This window comes from Cottoperca gobio, chromosome 12 (assembly GCF_900634415.1).
Source record: "Cottoperca gobio chromosome 12, fCotGob3.1, whole genome shotgun sequence".
NCBI lineage: Eukaryota > Metazoa > Chordata > Actinopteri > Perciformes > Bovichtidae > Cottoperca > Cottoperca gobio.
The window spans coordinates 11,470,566-11,487,738 of NC_041366.1; the positions used below are offsets into that span (position 1 = coordinate 11,470,566).

Genomic DNA, 17,173 nt, shown 5'->3' on the forward strand with positions numbered 1-17,173 from the left:
TAGGCAGCATTGTGAGATTAGCTTCATGGCAATATTTAGGCCTTAGGTCTGGGTTAAAGACAACAGAAAGTAAAGGGGCATTATCATATTGTAATATAGCAGCAGATAACTGCAGTGATGGAGACGCAGGAAACTTGAGAAATCATCCACAGCTTCAGTTGGAAGGATGTTCAGAGAACAAATTTGTGCGGCACTACAGAAATTAAGTAAAAAAAAAAAGGTTATAAAAATGTTATGTAGTTATATAAATTTATATTGTAAATGTCCATCATTGTAGAGCTGACGGTGGCCGTGGTGTTATAGATTAAAACATATTTAATGATTTAAATACTCCCCTTTGCTTTAAACATCCACCTCTGTTTCGTATTCACACTTCATTAAGTTTATTATTATTGGCTGCAGCACCCTGCTACTTGTCTGGCTAATGGCTACAACGCCACACATTACACTGTGAGGGCTCCAGCTGATTGAACAGCCCCTTTGATCAGGAACTCTCCCGGGTGATTCACCAGAGTCGAAGGTATTGCAAAGGCACCTGCGCTGCAGTGCGCTCACGAGAATCCGAAACATAAAGCACTTAAATGAGAAGGTTCTCTGCGCTGTTTTTCCTCCTTAAGCGTATGTATCTAATGCAGCATGTGAAGCAGAATGCAACAACCACTTGGTACAGGTCCAGATGGACAGACGAGAGAAAAGTACATTTGGGTGTTTCTGGTGGCATGCAAACCTGTGTAAGCTTTTTGTGTACATTTCCATGTTGGTGTGTACTTTCATTATTTCATAAATGTGTGTTTGCGGTTACATTTCTTGTTATCTGATCAAATAAATAAATAATTACAATCAGTGACACTCGCAATCTGTAACTAACGAGCTCAATTTCTTACAGGTTGCGTTTTATGCACCGAGTCAGGTCCTTATATCTACTGCAGCATAAAAGGATGTCTTTGTTTATGCTCCATTGCACCACTGCTTCTCAGTGTGACACCTTGCTTCTTATTTCTCACTATCAGTAATGGTTTACAAATGAGATGTGAAGGATCGGAAAATGAGATAATGCTGTCGGATAAAGGTTTATTTTTCTTTCTTTCACGTGTCAGTCACTGGAGACCATTATCTGACAGTACGTCTCCATTAAAACCCTCTCTCTCATGTGCTCTGCTACAGAGGGAAGACATGTTTTAATATTATCCATAAACTGATTCATCACACCTGTGAAAAATGAGTTTTCAAACATAATCTGCATGCCGCACTTCAACTCTGCCTAATGCAGCTGCCAGAAATAAGCAGATAAAGATTATCTTTAAATATAATATATACATCTCTCAATTCAGTGTGGCTTTTATATACAATATAAATTATATGCCAATTCCATATTGAACATGGTGTACAGTTTGTAACATTTGTTAGTATGAAACTGTAATTACTAACACAGATTGCTGGCTATTATGATTTATTGACTACACAACAGTAATCCGTCTGTCCTTGTTGATTTGTTCGTAATGGTTGTTTTTGGCTGTGTGTAGTTGGTGTGTACTGAAACAACAGGCTATACGCCCTACTTTGTTATTATGTGACATAAAAGCATTCACCTGCAGTTTTTTTAAATGTTTGTTTTTAAGCAACGATGAGACTATCAACAAACGACAACATCGTCATGGTTTACACTGCTCATACCACAAAGGTTGTTTTTAGTTCTACAGGAAGATTGATTGTGTGTGTACCGTACGCAGTGTATTAGGTCTGATTTATGTGTGTGCGTGTCAGAGTTGTGAATAGACTTGCAATCAGAATGTGACTGGGAACCAGTTTGTCTTGACGGACAATTGCGTCAACCAACACCCATCTCAGTTATGCTCTGTTATACAAGGTGTGACAGCACAAAGCAAATACTCTACATGTGTTCTGCTTTGATTTTCTTGGCTGTGTGACAGTGTCTCATATTTGTCGGAGGGCGGAACACCGTCTGTTCGCTTGTATCAGGTTTTTCAGAATCATCCCCGTCAGACTATGGGAGGGACATTACATAGCGTTAGTATTATTAATAGAATGTTATGCATTGTAATACACTGTATATGGTCTGTTAAGACTATTGCTGCTTCAGAAATGTCTTAACTCCACTCGTAAGTAATGAACAAAGCAGATTTGTCCCAGTGGTCTAGCAATCAGGATGTTCCTGTTAATTTACAATGGTGCAAATTAAACCCCAAAAAGATTATTTAATGACTCCAGCTTGTTCTCCGTTAATGGTGCCTTAAGATGTTTTAGCTAATAGGAGAAAGAGGACACTGCGCCCTATCTTACAAACGCAACCTAATTATACTCATTTCCAGAAAGGAAAAATGATACAACAGTGCTTTACGGGGCAGCCAGTAGCTCATAAGTAGTTCTTAAGTGTCTCTGTAGCATTGTTGCACAGTAACTATAACAATGGTAGTTAGATAGTTAAGACAATTGTAGGAGATTTTAATTGAGAATAGACGTAGCTGAATGTAGAGCTGCAACGCTTAGTCGACTAATCGAGGATTCGATCGACAGAAAAATAATCGGTAACTATTTTGATAATCAATTAATCGTTAAAGTACAATCAGAAAATTCTGTTTTCAGCATCTAAAATGAAGATTTCCTGCTTTTCTGTTTTATAACATATTACACTGAATATCTTTGGGATTTTGACTGACAAAATAAGACATTTAAAGAAACTGGGATGGACATCTTTCACTATATTCTGACATTCTTTTGGCCAAACAGCAGATTAATCTATAATAACAACAATCGTTAGTTGCAGCCCTATGTGAAACCAATTGAACTTTCCTACTTTCCAACTTTCCTGTGCTACGCTAGGCATATAAACGAAGAACGGTTCAGCAGCAGTGCCTTAGACGAGCATTGGAAAGTTGGCAGAATTCAGTGGACAAGCTAATAGGCAGCTTTTTCTCAAAGTCAAACATGTCCTACAGGAATAAACTGCAGCATTCTCTGAAAATCTGTGATACAATGCTTTATGTTTCCGGCTCATTCTCTGTAATCTGTTTGCATGGAAAGCAAATGTGGAAATGGAATTTATCTTGCGTGCATGTATTTATGTAGAGGCACATATGCAAATGGGAAGGGAGGGTCCACTTCCTCCGCAGGGGCAGGGTCTCAATTTTCTGGTCAGTGAGTGTTTATGCACTTCTGTGTTTTCCACAAACAGCTTATTTCAGTTTGTGACTCTTATTATGATCTCTTCTTTTACTCTTCTTTTTTAATCCGTGCTTCCTTTCCAACATTATTTTCTTTTTCCTAGCCCTTGATCCCTCGTCCCTGTCCCCTCTGAACTAGTGAGGGCAGAGAGGACGCATCCGAGCGATGAAGGGCGAGGAACTAGTCCTCCTCTGTCCTTACTGGTGAGGTTTTCAGGAAGGAGAAGAACAAGTAATACAACAATGAGGGTTTTGCTATAAGTGAATCAGTCATACTTCAGTGCAAAAATAATTACTCTTATCTCACAGAGATTAAACATGCACTTGCCTAATGGAGGTTTTAGTCATTCAACCTCTCATCTTTTAGTGTCTGTTCAGCTCTCTCTCTTGCCTTAGATAGATGGCAATGGAGTGTGTGTGTGCATATGCTTTGTTTTATATGAATGTGCAGTAAAATGCAGGATTCTTGCATTACTATTTCAAAAAACACCAACATATCCTTATTAGCGCCTCACTTTGTTTAACTCCACATTTTGCTGTCAGCTGGTCAGCGAGAAGTCAAGCTGAACACGATCCTTAAGTGCTGCTGCACTGATGTTAACTCACCTTTTGAACTTTTGTCTTCTCAGGTACTGAACCCTGCCTGCTCTGACACTGTGACTCCAGACAGACACACTGGCTGCCAGACGCTGAAAGAGAAGTGGGCAGATAAACCGATTGGAGGACAGACGGAGGTAAGTGAAAAGAATAGTCTGTACATCTCTGCATACTGTATCTGTGCTGCTGCAGGATTGTCGGCTCATTGTTTACAGAGCAGCCCAATTAACCAGAGAAAAAGCACATATCTACGAATGTAATTATTTTTGGAAAAGTTGAAATCTTCCGGCTCTCATGCCCTCCTATATGCCTAAATGCTCACTCGCACGTATCTCTGCCTTTTCCCATCTGTGCATGTGAATAAAACATAAGCCTTCATGCATTCATCTTGTGGTCTGCCCTCAGTATTACAGACGCACACTGAGGATGCCTTTAGGTTAGACGCACTTTTTGATCACAGCTGGTCAGGAGCTGTGGTCCGAGTGGTTGCCGAGTTCACTCTCTGCTTAGGTAAACTGCCTACTCATGTATGTTAAGTAGCTTTTATGCAATTCACCCAGCGGCCTTCTCCTCTATCATCTCAGTGGGGGTGTTTTGGGGTCTGCGTGTTTATGTGTAAATAATTAATTGCTGTCTAGGTTTTAGTGGATCGCTGGAGAGACCAAACCAGGCAGAAAAAGCTGCTTCACTGCCACGCTCCTCAGTGTGCATAACATAACTGTAACATGTCTGTGGCTGCTCAGCCGCTCTCAGTGTTGTCTGGGGTGACCTGGTGGTGTCAAGTCTAATTAGTTTGTATTAGTGCAGCTGTAAGCATTAGTATTGATGAATCTTAAAATCACAGAAAGTCTATACAAATATTAACTGACAGCAACTTTGATAAATATATTATATCTCGAAGATAATAATTTTTTCAAGCCAAACTAGTACTTGTTGGCTGAATTTAAGCTCTGTCTAAATGTGGCATTGTCCCACATGTTTTATACAAAATGATTAATTGACTAAACTAAAAAAAGAATAATGACACTGATCTGTAGCTCTTGCCCTAGTTTGTATTGGTTCAAGGTAATAAGCCAAACAATGTTTTACTCCACATTCTGTATACATCTGACATACCCCCCGTTATTTCCATCTCCCCCTCTTTTTGTCACACTTTTCTCATCTGCTTCCTCCTCAACTCTCTTTCCTTACTATTTCTTTATCTTACTTGGCCTTCTATCACTAAATGTCTTTATTTCTTTCAGCCTCCTTCTTACTTTCTCTTCCTGTGTGTCATTCCTTCTCTCTTTCTTGCCCCTTAGCCGCAGTGTCCTTGAGAAAGCAGTGACTTTGCCAGTGAGCGTAGCAGAGCGCATCTCTCTCTCTCTCTCTCTCTCTCTCTCTGTCTCTCTGTCTCTCTGTCTCTGTCTCTCTCTCTTGCTCACACACTCTCTCACTGACGCTCAGTCAATCCCCTGAACACACACACACACACACACACACACACACTTGGTAGGTCCATGGCAACACTGTCAAGCTGAACCAGCCCTTACAAGTCTCTTTCCTTTAGTCTCCATAAATAATTCATCAGCAGTAGCATTGGCTGTACTTTATGCAAATATTGACAAACCTATTGCAGAGAACAACTGAGAGTCAGTCCTGTGTTGAGCAAAATGTATGCCCACTTACTGTTTTCAGAAACATAGAGTAAATTGTTAACAAACTGCTGATACAAGGAAAACATCTCAAAGTCATGACACGATAGAGTTCTCCAAATCAGTTGTTCTGAAGGATGTAAAAGGGAGTTATTTATAAGTTTAGAGATATTTTTCTTTATTCATTCTCGGCTGCTTGTCAATCAAACCCCAACAATGACAAAGCTGTGTAACATAAAATATGACTGTGTTTATTAAAAAGATAATAATTCAAGGTTTCAGTTCAGTTCTCTTGGTTAGATGATGACACAAGTTCAATTACTCTTCCCTCAAGGTTTGTTACAGAATTCGGACAAATTGCCTTCTGGTGATACCGCGGTTAGCCTGCCAGCATGGAAACACGATCACTGTGCACCCTCCGGCTTATCAAAGGTGCCCTCCACTAATCTTAGATCGTGACAGACCATTGTCACAGTTTTCCGTTCCTTTTGAAATATAGATGGAGTCTGATTGTCTGGTGGTAAGATGAGATGTTATTGTCCCATGATGCTGTTTGTTCTCATTGGTCTCTGTTTTCCATTGGAGTTCATAGAGTGCGTATTGGGTCACTGCTTTTTCTGCAGTCTTACGTGTTTTCTGTTGGCGATCAAGTATCTCGAGGTTACGTAGCTGCAATGCCATATATGGGAGATGTGCTTTTGTGTCTGCATTTAGAACGTGTAGCGTAAATGGTTTCAAATGATGATACACTGATATGACAATACTTTGCAGTAGTTTCTACTACTATAGTGTGTGTGTGTGTGTGTGTGTGTGTGTGTGTGTGTGTGTGTGTGTGTGTGTGTGTGTGTGTGTGTGTGTGTGTGTGTGTGTGTGTGACTCTTCCTTATGTTTGTCCTACGTTCAGCTGAAAATGCTTCGGTAGCCATGGCGACCAATCCCAAGGGGAAAAGTTGATGCTGAATCTCTTTCTCTCGCTCCTTTGTCTGATGCCTTGCTGCAATCTATTGCTGTTCAGACACAGACACACACACTAGCATGCCACGATCTAACAGCAGAGGAGATGCAGTTTCTGAGTCACATGTTGTTTAGCTGTTTTGGCACCGAGTTCAATTAAAAACTGATGTAAAAAAAATAAAACCTTAAAATACCTTATTGCTGAGAAAAACTCCAAACGCGGGGACAGAGACTTTTTTCTTTGTTTTCTACAGTGTAATTCTTTCTTGCTTTGTTGCTTGTTAGCGATCATGACTGAACCTTTGGACATTTAACAGAAAAGAGGCTGATGGAGAAAGACTGGAAGCTGTCAGAGCTCAGATACAGAAGGCTATCATCACATATGTGGCCATGATAATTAGTTGTTAATTATTAATGACGAGTCCCTATCCCGTGGCTAAGTACAGTTTGTTTTAATATTAATATAAAACATTTTGTTATAAAGTGTGAAAAGACAGTTGGAATGAATCATTTCAGCTGTGGGGCTTCTTGCCTCCTTTGTCTTCATCCCTTCTTTCTATTCTTACCCTCTTTTTCTCACCCCATCTCCCTTGTTCTTTAATACCCCTACCTCCTTCCTTCCTTCCTTTCTGTCCCCACCTTTCTCCATTTGTGTCCTTCTCAGTTTCCCACTTTCTTTCTTCCCTTGCCCTTTTTATTCTTCACTATTTCACCACTTTTCCTCCCTCACTCGCTCTCCATGTCCTACCTCATGGCTCCCTTATTCTTATCTAAATCAGCGACATCCTGCCATTCAACCCTTTTCACCATCTCTCACTCCTTTATGTCATCCTGATTTCTATCTTGCTAATCTCTCACCCTCCACCCCCCGCACTTACACATCCTGTTGTGCTTAACTCCCTCTCTTCACCACATACTCTAAACCTTTTCTATCTCCCTCATTCTGTTAATTTCTGCCCTTTTCCTCCCTTGTTTCTAACCTCCCTTGCGCTTTTTCTCCCTCTCTCCAACCGTGCGCCCCCTTCAATGCCGCCCTTCCTCCTCTCTCGCTCTCTAGCTCTCTCTCTCTCTCTCTCTCTCTCTCTCTCTCTCTCTCCCTCTCTCCCCCTCTCCCCTCCTGTTCCTTCCTTTCTCCCTCTCAGTCTCTCCGTCTTCTACCCCGAGTCGGAGAGACAGACAGGAAGGAAGTGTGTAATGAAACGGCCATATCGAGCACACTGCCCAAATTGACCTGGAATGAATGGAGTCACTGATCAGCTCCTGCTAAAGCTGCGCAGATGAAGAAGTAGGGGGGCTGGGAGAGAAAATGAAGCCGCCTAGTGTAGCACACAGTTATGAATAGTGCTATCAGACAGAATGAGTACACAAGCATGCTTACTCGTGTATCTGTGAGTCGGAATTACACAATTAACAACGCTATATGTGTGTGTTTACCTAGGAATGTTATTCCATTACTAGTGAGCTGTATTTAAAATCATGAATCTGTAGGGAAAATGTATGTTTTTGGTTGAATTTTGCATGAAATGGACACTCCATGATTTCAGTCATTTCATCTGAAGCAATCTGTATTCAAGAGATTTTCTCTGCTGTTTGAACAGAGAGGCAGACAGGCGAGGCAACAGCTAAAGGGAGAAGAAACACTGACAAACAGGAAGAGACAGAATGACAGGACGCACTCTCGCAAGTCACTGAAGTTGTTCTATGTTTATTTAATGCCCTCAATGTAATATTATGGCATTCTGAGTCCTTCCTGAAATTAATTTCTTAAAAATACTTGATCCTTCAAAGTGATTTGGCTTTCGTGCTAATCTGCTCATCTCACACTACTGCTTTTTATTAAGAAAATTAACAGAGAGATCAAGCTGTGTGTGTGTGTGTGTGTGTGTGTGTGTGTGTGTGTGTGTGTGTGTGTGTGTGTGTGTGTGTGTGTGTATGCTTGCCTGTCAGTGTGTGTAGTGGACTAGAAGTCCATTAGGGGAATTAGTCCACATCTGGACAACTCTAGCTGTGCTTTTGCACTCACAACTCGTAACATAGACGACAACATTAAACAATCAATTTTCTCCAAATACATTTTAGAGACCATGTTAGGATCTTTCTGTGACCCCCCCCCCCCCCCCCATTCTTTGGCTATGGCCTTACTTCAGCTTTGAAACTCATTATTTCAATAGATTTACAGAGGTACATGAGGTTTAAGGGGAAAAACTACACTCAACCCAGCAATTTTCTTTTTTTCTTTTCTTTCTCCATCGCGCCTCTCTTCTCCCTTTGTCCCTCCAGACCACCTTCACTTTTTTGTGCCTGTGGAACCTTGCTTGTAAAATCTATGAATGAGTCAATAATTCAATAAGTTGGTCATTTGCTTTGTGTCAGTAACACTCTTTCGGCCCCTGCCTTTCAGACCTGGCATAAACATGCATCCTTTGTGATCTGATCACAAGTGGACAGCTCTTAGTACCGGTGTGAATGCACCCAAGACCCATTGAGGATGCATTGAGATCCAATGGCTCACATCACTTACTGAGTTGTTCTGGGCCGCTGCTTTCTTCTAGCAATGTGTGCGCTTAAGCCTCCTGGGCCACATTGAAGGACCACCTCCTCAACTGCGTGTGTCTGTGTGTGTTACTCACCAAACAGATGATCCACAGCAGCTTGAATGATGATGAAACAGTGTGTCCCGTATTCATTCTGCAGCGGCGCTGCTAATATTGTCAAAACAATAATTTATATCTTCTGCTCTCGGGACACGGAGCCGAGGAGAGGGGTGAAGTGTAGATAACGTTGCCGATAATTATTGTCGTTTGGCATGCAGTTAACACACCGTCGTAATTTTGTGTTAATGAAAACTAGACTCATGACTTACATGTTTATTTGCATATAGAGCTGGGAAATGAGATCCGATCACAAGTGGTCACTGGAGACGCATTCTAATGCCAGGTGTGAAATGACGTCCTTACAGCTGTTCCCTGCTCGGATCATAAAAGACGCATGTTAATGCCAGGTCTGAACATGTTCTTTGTGTGTGTGTGCGTGTGTGTATATATTTATTTATTAATAGATAATAGTGTCAGTAGGATGCAGACCCACACTCCTTTTTCTTTTTACTTAAATTTGACAGCTGGCGTTTATGTGATAAGTGTTTGTATCCACTTACATATTCACTAACCTGCTTGGACAAACACACACTCATAGGGGTGGGGGTGTGACAGCTTTGTGTGTTTGCAAACATGAGCTTAGCAGTGAAGAGCCTTTCAAGCAGGATTAAGCTGCAAAGTGTCAATGGAGCAGACAACTAGGCCAAAGACCACTAGGATATCACTTACACTGCAACCATCAGTGTCACCGTGTCTGTATGTGTACGGTATGTAAAGTAGTGCGGTAGATTAATGGTTAAAAAAAAAGTAGGAAAGCAGCAGGGAGACACACACACACACACACGTTCACAAGTCTTCCCACAGACGATGGACTGTGGAGCCTCGGCAGAGCCCTGGCAGGACCATCTGTTCTTGCTGAAATCAGCACAGCAGGAGCCCACTAGTCACACACACACACACACACACACACACACACACACACACACACACACACACACACACACACACACACACACACACACACACACAGTTGCAGCATGCTTCAGTTCTGGCATAGTGATAGTCTATTTATTCCCCGTGCTGACGCAGGACTGTATTCGATTGTGCGTGTGTGCATGGCTGTTAAGTTTTCAGTTCACAGTAAGGTAATCCATGGCATGACTGTCCATGACAGTTGTGTCTGAGACGACAAATGCTAAAATTGTTTTTAATTAAATAACATTTTAATTGTAATTTAATTTGTGGATACACTAACGCATAATATAGATCAATTGATTGATTGGATAGATAGTCAGTACTTCCACCGTCAGCAGGAACTGCGCACATATACAGCTGTTCTCCATTTTAATAATCGACCGAGGGTAGTTACCCTCCCCTGTCAATGTTATATCTATTTCCCTCCCAAAAGCAACATCAGCGTTTCCTCTGCTTTCTGCCATCTCATCAATACTCTGTGCTCTGACCTCCCCTGGCCTGCACCTGGACCCAGCCAAGACAGAACCACAGTGTAGTACTCAAAAACATTTACAGGGTAACTCGGTGTCTTTCTTCGCGGTAAGCAGTGAACACGTAGTTCTGTAAACCTACATGTTAGAACTATATTTGATGACAGGATCACAGGGCACTATATGTCTAGAAAAGTGAAAATGGTAACACAAAGTGAGAAGCAGCTCATCAGTAATCACAGAAATCAATGACTGTGTTCAACTGAACTTGACCGAACCTTGTCCTGCTGAATTATATAGATTTGAATACCAATTTTAATCAATAAACCAAAGCATGGTCATTCATCCTCATTTTTCTAAGCTTGATTCCAAAGCACCTGCATGTGTGAACTGCATCAGCCAGCGTTCTTCATGCTATATATATATATATATGCAGTGGTTTCTTATTGTGGGCGTTATACTGACGCACTTCTTGATTGCTGGCTTTCAAAAGAAGCGAAGACGTCAATAACAATAATAGCCATTGGACTGTTGAACACTGTTATCGTGGCTGAAAGTGGACCTTCAGTGTTTAGTCATCACGCTGAGCATCTTCTTTTTAAATGAAGGCCTTTTTTTTGTATATAAAGAAAACATTGATGCAGACAAACTTGTTCATCTTATTGAACTGTGAGCGTCTCGTATCAAAAGAAACCAGAAGAGTGTGCTCATTACGAGGTGTGGCTCTCTCTCCTCCCAAACAAAGAAGAGTTGAATTTCAATCAGTGGGATCATAACGTGTCGGGTATGGAATTAATCTACAGTTTAAAATGAGACCAAGCTTTTCTATGGATGTTGGTTTGTGAGCCACGACAAAGACCAGACGAGGTAAGGCTTGTTTTTAGCCAATTGCCGGAAATGCTACTGAAGCAGTTGTTGATCTTCAGTGTGGAGTGAGGAGCCAGCAGTATATAACAGTCAATCAAATAGGTTTTTCAAAAATTGTGACTCACCAGAAAGATGAGAGGTCCTTGAGTATATAGTCATGCATGAGCACAAACGATATTAGGCTGGTGGTTCCAGTCGTATACAAAATTGGCTTTGGACAGACAAACGGATAATAAACAAACATAAACAAGTAAGGATGACAAACTAAATGGAATGTAAGTCACCAAATCTTTTATAATTCCAGACATACTGAGTCTGAAAGACTGAACGTCGTTAATAAAACGGCAGGAAAACATAAGAGAGGTAGGAGGGCTAAGATAAATTGGAACAGACCAGGTGCATAAGTTGAGATCAGCGTGGTAGTCAGTAGGAGAAGTAATTGCTTCAGTGCGTGCGTGTTCAGTGGAGTCAGTGTGTGTCCACTGTGAGGAGAGGAGAATCATGTTCAATTATTCGTGAATCAGATCTATCCATCTATGTTAGACATTTATCTTCACAATATGTGGTCATTAAAATTGGATTGTTCCCCCGTGTTCCTGAAGATATCAATAAATACAACGCAACACAAGTCTATTCCCTCAATGCATGAAACTAATAAGACACAAAGTAAGTAAGTATTGAATAGTATACCAAACTATATAATGTTACATTTTATGGAAATATTTGTTTGGTCTCACCTCGACTCCCCATGTGTAAACCAGAAACCACTGGAATGAAACCAGCAGGGCTCCTTGTTCTGAGATCTGGAAATGAGAACCATAGTCTGAAATGAACGTGTGATGTTCTAATAGGCTAATCCCCGACAGTACTATCAGGCTGCAATTGTTCGGCCTGTTGTCACACCTTTTTAATTACTCTCCATGTCAAGTGCTCAGAATTAGAAGTGCGACGGGAGAAAACTAAATGGGAAAAAATACATTAAAAAAAATCAGTCAGACGGGAGGAACAGATCGGAGAGAAGAAGATGCAGCGAGATGGAGAAAGATAGTGAGAGCAGCCATGAGTGCAACTAAGAATCAACAGGAATGAAGAAAGACAACAACACACCTTCCCACCATCACCATTACGCACTTGCAGTACATACCTGGCACCATATCTCTGGTGTCCTTTTGTGCTATCTTTCAGCATGTGTCAAATCTGCTGCATAGTTCTGCATTAATGAGGCATAATGCAGACTATATCTACTGCATCTCACCTCCGCCTGATCACGCCTCTACTATGTAGGGTGTGTGTTAAAGACAAGCGCATTAACGCTGATACTTTTGAGTGGTGTGGTTTATTATTATTATTATTGTTGCTGCTATTTTCAGTATGTTGTGCTCGTAAATGTGCAGGATTTGTAAGATGTTCTTGTGAAAAGCTCTGCATCTTTTCAGCATTTAAGTGTTAAGATCAGTAAAACCAGATGCTTTCTCCTACTACTGACACTTCCTTTACATTTATAACAATGAGCCTCTCACTGCCGCTCTCTGCAATCTACTGCTAAGTTAGCATTGATTGTTTGTTAATCGCTGGTGCGTTCAAAACCCAAGGGTTGGTTCTTCAAATCTCATCAATCGGAGGTTGTGTGACGTTGTTGTTTTCCATCCTTCTTTCCTGCAAACAATCAAGGGTGTCTGAGTTTCAGGTATTTGTGAACTCAGGCATGACATATTTTACTCGGTGTAGTTCCTCGTTCACAAACGGATGAATGGCTTACGGGAAAAGTCTTCAAAAAGAACTTCCTGATGCTACTTAAAAATATGTTGTTTACATCTTTGCTCACCGGGATTAGTCACCTCAGATGCTCTGCGGGTACATGGATACGTCCACTTTGCATCTGTGCCCGTGAGTATCAGTGTAAGGTCCTGCCGTTTCGGACCTCCCAAGCCCCTCTAATATTCATGAGGTGTTTGCTAGTGGCCCTGTCACTGCTACTGGCCAGGCATTCCTCTCATATTTTGATCACTGGCTGATTATTTCTGCAATTCGGGAGCAAACAATCAGTCATGGCCTGCTTCGAAATGTGAGCCGTTAAAGTCTCACAGTAAACTACAGCAAAGGCAACCTTACACTCAGGTCAGCAAGCCGCTTATCTGGGCATGTCTCTCAACTCTCAGTGAAATACAGCCTGTAACTTTGGCTGCAGGGCATGCTGCTGACTGCAGCCTCCACAACATTGGACCTACCCTTCAGATCAGGACAAAAGGTCTCCATAGACACCAAGTTTAACAAGGAAAGGAGTGTCCAACCTTTTGGCTCTGGCCTTTAAACCACAAGAACAACATTGTACTGTATCCAGCCAAGATGTTTCCCTTTTTAAAGCGTCTCACTTCCTCTGTTTGCCTTCAGTTTTCCTAATGTTGAACTTTGGGTATCCAGTTCCTGATATTCAGGCCACTTTCATGCACTGCTCTTTTTCGCATGTCTTCTTATCGGCAATGGAAATACTTCCTTTATCAGTTTATTACGGGAAGGAAAAGCCCTCACAAGCTAAGGTTGTATAACTGGACTGTATCACATTGTCAATGAGTTACGATGATAGTTAATCAGGATGTTTTATTGTCAAAACGTAATCCATTGTTATAGATATTATAATATGCCTTGAGGAAATTGAATTGTCGCACAAATCCGGAAGCTGGCAGGTCGTCTTCACTGCTCTCCTGTGTGCAAACGGTAGAAACCTTTTAATGCGTTTTTAAAGGTCAAAGGTCATAACTACTAGAGCCATTTGTTTGCACACAGTTACTCTTGTGGCAATAAAAGAAGCCCCTCAGCCTTGCATTTTCCAGCCCAGATTACACTCAGATTAATGCTATTTCTATTTTAGACTGCATGTTTCCAGTCTCGTCTACACATTCTGTTGGCAGCGCAGGAAAAAAGGATCAAAAGAAAGAGTGGAAACTAGGAAAGTAGATGAGGAAATTAAATGTTGTGAGACTGGAGGACAGATGGATAGGAACATTTAAGTGGGAACGTAAAGTTTGCAGGGAATCTTCAATTTCATCAAAATTCAGGAGTGCATTTTTACATTTTCAACAAGAACAGAGACTACACACTTCTCCTTCTCTGTCTCCTTTGAACATGTCGGAGCTTTTCTCTGCAATATCCTCTGCAGTCAAAAAGTAAACATCTCTATCTTTCTACCTCTACCTCTCCTTGTCTCAGCTCGCCTCTCTCTTCCTGTTCCATTGTCTGTGTTTCTGCCCGCATGTCTCTCCATCTCTCTCTGTCTGTCTCTGCCCTGCTGTCTCACCCCAGTAGAGAAAAAGCCAGGCATCTCAGACAGCTAGCACCTGTTTACACGATGCAGTCTTCTTCACAACAGAGGTGGTTAGAGAGAGATGTATGAGAGCGTGATTCTGCATCCATTCTGTTTATTGTGAGCCGCCTGCTCCTATGAGTGTCTTTATTTGCGTTTGCTAGTGTGCGTGTTTGTCCAGCTCATTACCACACACTTTTGCAGATGTTTTCCCAGATGGCACCAATATCCCATAACCCGGGAGCCAGCCACACAGTCAGTAAAAATATATATAACACAGAGGCTTCTCACACTGCTCAAACAGCTTTTCAGGTGTATGATGAATGTTTAAACATGATGGATCAGAAATAGCCTTTGTGAGAAAAGCCTCTCTGAGAGGAAAAATACCGTACCTAGGAATAATTGTACGGAAGAAAAAACCAACAGCCATGCTTCAAAATAACTTCAGAATAACACACACAGAAATATCAGCCATATTTACACCTGCTCAAGATTAGCCTCTTAGTAGGTCTGCTTCATTGGAGTGCATTGAGGTGCAAGTGCATGATATACTTACAGTATCATATATATATATATATATATATATATATATATATATATATATATATATATATATATATATACTTAATTTCATCATCTTATTAAGGGTCCCTCAGGACCTGCCTTTTGTTTATTTATTTAACACTTTCTTAGCATTCACAGGTTTACCAGTTAGTAGAAGCTTGAGTTTTAGACCACCACATTTAAGTTTCAAATAAGTCATACAGTATAAAGGGCATTTAATGCGAAAATAATGAGTTGATTAATCGATTAGATAAAATGACCAGCAATTTTGATAATTAATTAATTGTTCAAGTCATTTATCAAGCAAAGATGCAAAAACATTTACTGGTTTGAATGTTAATATTCGCTGCTTTTCTCTATATGGTGTCATTTTAACTGAATATCTTTTGGGTTTTGGATTGTTAAAGACCTCACCTTAAGGCCCTGTCACATATCCGTATGACAGAAACGTCCAAATACGTGCAACTTTTCATCGGATCAGAAAAGTGAACATATACAGATACGCATGTCTAACCTATTGATAGAGCATCACTTCCTAATACAAAATGTATCTGACGAATGCCCAACGAATGCATAACGTATACAAAAATATGGCGTATACTATATATCGGCAACACGCTGGTGTACGTTGATGTATAAGTAGTATTCGTTACGAGCAGGCGGTGTTACGCTGGGGGTGCGTTGTTGAACGCTGATGTTTTGAGCGTGTTCAAAATTACCGGTAGCTGGCACGTTTCATCACACGGTGGCTGGTGGATGAAAAACTTCCAACTCTGTTATAATCATTAAACATCAGCCCAAAACATTTCACGCAGTGACGGCTGACGATTACAACGTTAAGCAGATAACTCTAAAACTCCTCCAACACTAATTAGCACACTCTCTCTGGCTTTTGGCAATCTTCTGTCTTCCTTCACTCTGTGTCTTCCACTGCTCATCTCATGTGATGGGTTATCAGATGAGAAAGGTTTAAATTGCTGCTCAGAGCCATCTCAGCAAATTCCCCAGCTCTGCTATCTCTCCTTCATCTTTCAATCACTTCCCATCCCTCGTTTGTTATTCTCTGCCTGATTCCTTTCATCTGTGTAGGGAAAATGGGATGTTGCAACCAACTCTCAGAAAGGACACAGCGCAGGTGTGTGTGTGTGTGTGTTTTCCCTCATGCATAAACTTCTGAGAGATATATATTCAATAACTATAGAACCAAATTGAGGTGTGTGTGTGTGTGTGTGTGTGTGTGTGTGTGTGTGTGTGTGTGTGTGTGTGTGTGTGTGTGTGTGTGTGTGTGTGTGTGTGTGTGTGTGTGCGCACATGGTGATGTCGGTGAGCCACCACCAGTGGTAATGAGGCCGGACCTCTGCCAGTGTTCCCCCCTTTTTCTGCGAAAAATCCCATTTTAATGAACCACCATGAGGGTGTGAATAAGAGAGAATGGAAAAAATGGAAAGTGGATACTAGTGGGAGGGGTACGGGAAGAGATGGGGGGTGGATGCGGGGTGATATTTAATAATTGGTCAGTGTGTGCCCAAGGAAGACAAAGCCACAAAGGGGGTTTATGTAGAGGGCGACATGCAGCCATGCATGTGAAAACATGGTCCCCTCAGTCGCCCTCAGTCCCAGTGAGAGACAGAGCAGTGTGGGAGTACTGGAGGCCTCATAATGTTGTTCTGAAGATCCATTAAGCTTAGATTTCGGCATTCTATTTTTGTTCTATTCCATTTTTTTGTGTATGGTGTATTTTTCATTTGCGTGCACATGATTTTAATTAAAGGAAAATGAGAATGAAAGTGCCATGAGAGAGGGAAACAAAGGAAGGGAATTGGTGTTGTTGTTTATCACTGAATTGCTCTGATAATGAGAATCGAATGGGGGCAGGCACGTTGTTATTATGCTTCTTGGCAGGCTGTTTGTATCTGTGTCTGTGTTTGTGCGCGTGCACTATAATCATGTGCATGCAATCCTAAGTGGCGAAGCCATGTTGGAAGGTAGCTTGCCCTCCTCAGGCACAGAGTGTTGGCTGTAGGGTAACTGGCAA

The 17,173-nt window shown here is 41.3% G+C and overlaps 1 protein-coding gene across 1 annotated transcript in view; it reads left to right on the forward strand.

Annotated features, from left to right (window-relative positions):
• The window catches only part of strbp (spermatid perinuclear RNA binding protein), a 70,518-nt gene that overhangs the window by 23,336 nt on the left and 30,009 nt on the right, over window positions 1–17,173 (forward strand). The window contains exon 2 of the mRNA XM_029444305.1: window positions 3,812–3,916. The gene's annotated coding sequence lies outside the window, so the exon portion shown is untranslated. The remainder of the gene's footprint in view (window positions 1–3,811; window positions 3,917–17,173) is intronic.